This window comes from Leuresthes tenuis, unplaced genomic scaffold (genome assembly GCF_036924035.1).
Source record: "Leuresthes tenuis unplaced genomic scaffold, fLeuTen1.0.hap1 SCAF_23, whole genome shotgun sequence".
Taxonomy (NCBI): Eukaryota; Metazoa; Chordata; class Actinopteri; order Atheriniformes; family Atherinopsidae; genus Leuresthes; species Leuresthes tenuis.
Window position 1 is genome coordinate 11,454,398 of NW_027325377.1, and position 4,889 is coordinate 11,459,286.

General features: G+C 43.8%; 1 non-coding gene across 1 annotated transcript; it reads left to right on the top strand.

Moving 5' to 3' along the window:
• The first annotated feature begins 1,191 nt into the window (after positions 1–1,191).
• Positions 1,192–1,382, top strand: LOC140283579 (U2 spliceosomal RNA). Its single transcript, XR_011910172.1, has one exon. It is a non-coding gene; the product is annotated as a U2 spliceosomal RNA (small nuclear RNA).
• The last annotated feature ends 3,507 nt before the right edge of the window (positions 1,383–4,889 follow it).

Here is a 4,889-nt window from a genome sequence, read left to right on the forward strand (position 1 = left end):
TTTATCAGTCACATCAGAATCCATATATACTGATCCTCCCGTAATAAAATGGTCGGATCTTATCAAACACACTTTGTTTCTTGTGACAAGTCAGCGAAACAGCGTATACGCGTCAAGACACTGAATCAAGTTTGCCACAAGAACTCATAAGTTTGGCAGTATTGCTCTGCCGTCAGCAATCATACACCCATTTTATTTTCATGAGACATGTGCAGGCACCTGTTCATCTACTGTTCTATCACTATGAATTAGTTTATCTATTATCAATAAGGATACTTCTACAACTACTATCAAAGTATGTCCGGACTTCTTATGTTGTCAGTTGCTATATATGAATAAGTGGGTTGCTACTGAAAAGCATTAAGCATGTCACACAGCCCAAACATATAACATTTCAGGACACACCACACAGTTAACAACCACAGTGAAGCGTGTCAAAGCCCAAACATGTAACATTCAACAGGACACTTACACAACACATTCAAATCAAACAGTCAGACAACATACAAGAACCTATACCCCAGCCGGCATTGCTCCCTGCCTATTTTCCTACAACTCACTATGTGTGTGCACACCTTTATTCACAAACTCTTCAACTTATACTCTTTTACCGAAGCTGCTACAGCTCGATTGGCCAAATACCCTTAGATCCTATTTCGGTGAATTTGACATCTGCCTTGCATGTAACAGATTAGCGGTTTAGCAGTTTTAATTTAGTTTGAGTGAAGGAATTCATTTTATAGCAAAATCCGAAATCGTGAAGAACTCATGGAAGTAAGCTTATTCTCGGATTCCTGAATCTTTAGATTTGCTCTTTCTTTTACTGCAAAGTACAACGTTGAGCAGCACTAATGAGTTGTTTCTATTTTTGGCAGGCTTTACCTTCGCGGATGAAGCCCTTTCTGTCTGTGCAAAAGAAATCTTGTTACTGTGCAGAGTGACTTCTCTGAGTAGAGTCGCCTTACTTGTTGCGACTGTGCCAATGTTCGAAGCTGGAGTGCAAAGTTGTTGCTTGAATGGTGCTCGCTGGAGCGTGCGGTAGTGTAAAGTTATACCATTTAAAAGGGCTGAAGAGTGCTCAGTGCAGCGGGTGGGCCGAGGTGCAAAGTGACACTATGGCCATAAAAAGAACACCGCTACAAGTGCGCATTGTGCCAGGAAGGGCCCTCGGACGTGAACCAGTGGACAGTTATCGCTTCTCTGCCTTTTGGCTAAGATCAAGTGTAGTATCTGTTCTTATCAGTTTAATGTCTGATGTGTCCTCTATGCGAGGACTACATATTAAATGGATTTGTATCAATAGGAGTTGAAAAAGGAGCTTGCTCCGTTCACTCCAAGCATCGACCCGGTACTGTAGTGCCCCTGGGAACGGTGCGCTCTCCTCTGCTCTTGTGAAAAAGCAAACAGCGGTGCAGGATGGAGGTTTCAGGGAGCCCAAGATGAAACTTTCTTTTAGTCTGCTGAGAAAAGAGAGTGAATGCGAAGTAGACTTTAACACGGCTCTGGGAGCGAGCCGAGTGCGGGCTAACCAGGCGAATTGCTTGAAAGAAACGCGACACCGAATGAGCGGTCAGAACAAAGCCTCAATACGGTGTTCCTGTGGTGTTTTTATAAAATGCGGTGAAAAAAAAGGTGTGAATGCCCCATAGAAAACTAAAAGGTGGAGCGGAAGTGTTCGGCTGCAAGAAGGTGTGAATGTCCGACTATATTTGGTGAAAAGCAGGTGAAGCAAGGTCTGAATGCCCAACCTTACATCATCAAAAGCGAGATCAGAGGTTTTTGGCTGCAAGAAGGCCATAGTTTGCCAAAAGTGGGTAAGGTGCGAATGACCGACTAAATATCAACAAAAGTGGGGGCGGAGGTCTTCGGATGCAAGTGGGTGTGAATATCCCACCATAGAAGTATGGTGGAGAGGAAGCTGTGAATGGCCGACCATAGTTTGCAAAAAGCGGGTGAGAAAAGGTGCGAATGTCCAACCATACATGATCAAAACAGGGAGCGGAGGTGTTTGGCTGCGACAAGGTGTGAATGTCCACCCATAATTAATGAAAAGCGGGCAACAAGTAGGTTCGAATGCCATACCATACATCATCAAAAGCAGGAGTGGATGTGTTCGGCTACAAGAAGGTTTGAATGTCCGAGCATAGTTTGTAAAAAGCTGGTAAGAAAAGGTTCGAATGCCTGAACATACATCATCAAAAGCAGGACTGGATGTGTTCGGCTACAAGAAGGTTTGAATGTCCGACCATAGTTGGTAAAAAGTGGGTATGAAAAGGTTCGAATGCCCAAGTTCGGCTGAAAAAAACTGTGTTCGGCTGCAAAAAGGTGTGAATGTTTGACTAAAGTTTGTAAGACAAGGTTCGAATGCCTGACAATGTATGATCAAAAGCGGGAGCGGAGGTGTTCAGCTGCAAGAAGGTCTAAATGTCCATCATTAATTGCTAGAAAACATGAAAGAAAATTTTCGAAAATCAATCTGCACATGATCATAAGTGGGAGAGGAGGTGTTCAGCTGCAAGAAGGTGTGAATGTCCTACCATAATTGCTGAAAAATGTGTTAGAAACGGTAAGAATGCCGGACCATACATCATCAAAAGCTAGAGAGGTGGTGTTCGGCTGCAAGTAGGTGTGAATGTCTGACTAAAGTTCAAATATATTAACAAAAGCGGGAGGAGAGGTCTTCGGATGAGTGGTTGAGAATTTCCAACCATAATCTATAAAATGCGGTGAAAAAAAAGGTGTGATAGAAACCTAAAAGGTGGAGCGGAAGTGTTCGGCTGCAAGAAGGTGTGAATGTCCGTCTATAGTTGGTGAAAAGCAGGAAAAGCAAGGTCTGAATGCCCAATCTTACATCATCAAAAGCGAGATCAGAGGTGTTTGGCTGCAAGAAAACGGGTAAGGTGTGAATGACCGACTAAATATCAACAAAAGTGGGGGCAGAGGTCTTCGGATGCAAGTGGGTGTGATTATCCCACCATACAAGTATGGTGGAGAGGAAGCTGTGAATGTCCGACCATGGTTTGTAAAACGCGGGTAAGACAAGGTGCGAATGTCCGACAATGTATGATCAAAAGAGGGAGCGGAGGTGTTCGGCTGCAAGGTCTGAATTTCCAACCATAATTTGTAAACACCGTTGAAGAAAAGCCTCGAAAGCCCGACTATACACCATCAAAAGCGGGAGCAGAGGTGTTCAGCTGCAAGAAGGTCTGAATGTCCACCAATAATTACTGAAAAATGGGTAAGAAGAGGTGTGAATGCCCAACTATACATCATCAAAAGCAGAAGTGGATGTGTTCGGCCACAAGAAGGTTTGAATGTCCGAGCATAGTTTGTAAAAGGCGGGTAAGAAAAGGTTTGAATGCCCGAACATACACCATCAAAAGAGGGAGCGGAGGTGTTCCGCTGTAAGAAGGTGTGAATGTCCAACCATAGTTGGTAAAAAGCGGGTAAGAAAAGGTTAAAATACCCGACTCTACACAATCAATAGCGGGAGCGGAGTTGTTCGGCTAAAAGAAGGTGTGAAAGTCCGACCATGGTTTGTAAAAAGCGGGTAAGAAAAGGTTCGAATGCAAAAATATACACCATCAAAAGCGGAAGCCGAGGTGTTCGGCTGCAAGTAGGTCTGAATGTCCACCCATAATTAATGAAAAGCGGGCAACAAGTAGGTACGAATGCCCAACCATACATCAACAAAAGCAGGAGTGGATGTGTTTGGCTACAAGAAGGTTTGAATGTCCAACCATAGTTTGTAAAAAGCGGGTAAGAAAAGGTGCGAATGCCCGAAAATACACCATCAAAAGAGGGAGCGGAGGTGTTCCGCTGTAAGACGGTGTGAAAGTCCGACCATAATTGGTAAAAAGCGGGTAAGAAAAGGTTAAAATACCCGACTCTACACAATCAATAGCGGGAGCGGAGTTGTTCGGCTACAAGAAGGTGTGAAAGTCCGACCATGGTTTGTAAAACGCGGGTAAGACAAGGTGCGAATGCCCGACAATGTATGATCAAAAGAGGGAGCGGAGGTGTTCGGCTGCAAGGTCTGAATTTCCAACCAATAATTACTGAAAAATGGGTAAGAAAAGGTGTGAATGCCCAACTATACATCATAAAAAGCAGAAGTGGATTTGTTCGGCCACAAGAAGGTTTGAATGTCCGACCATAGTTTGTGAAAAGCGGGTAAGAAAAGGTTCGAATGCCCGAACATACACAATCAAAAGAGGGAGCGGAGGGGTTTCGCTGCAAGAAGGTGTGAATGTCCGAGCATAGTTTGTAAAAAGTGGGTAAGAAAAGGTTCGAATGCCAAAATATACACCATCAAAAACGGAAGCCGAGGTGTTCGGCTGCAAGTAGGTGTGAATATCAGATCATAATTTGCAAAAAGCTGATGAGAAAGGTGTGAATGACCGACAATAATTACTGAAAAATGTGTTAGAAAAGGTAAGAATGCCGGACTATTCATCATCAAAAGCAGAGAAGAGGTGTTCGGATGCAAGAAGCTGTGAATGTCCAGCCATAATTACTCAAAAACGGTTAAGAAAAGGTAGTATTGCCAGACCATAAATGATCAAAACAGGGAGCGGAGGTGTTCCGCTGTAAGAAGGTGTGAATGTCCGACCATAATTGGTAAAAAGCGGGAAAGAAAAGGTTAAAATACCCGACTGTACACAATCAATAGCGGGAGCGGAGTTGTTTGGCTACTAAAAGGTGTGAAAGTCCGACCATACATCCTCAAAAGCAGAACTGGATGTGTTCGGCTACAAGAAGGTTTGAATGTCCGACCATAGTTTGTAAAAAGCGGGTAAGAAAAGGTTCGAATGCCCAAACATACACCATCAAAAGAGGGAGCGGATGTGTTCCGCCATAAGAAGGTGTGAATGTCCGACCGTAGTTGC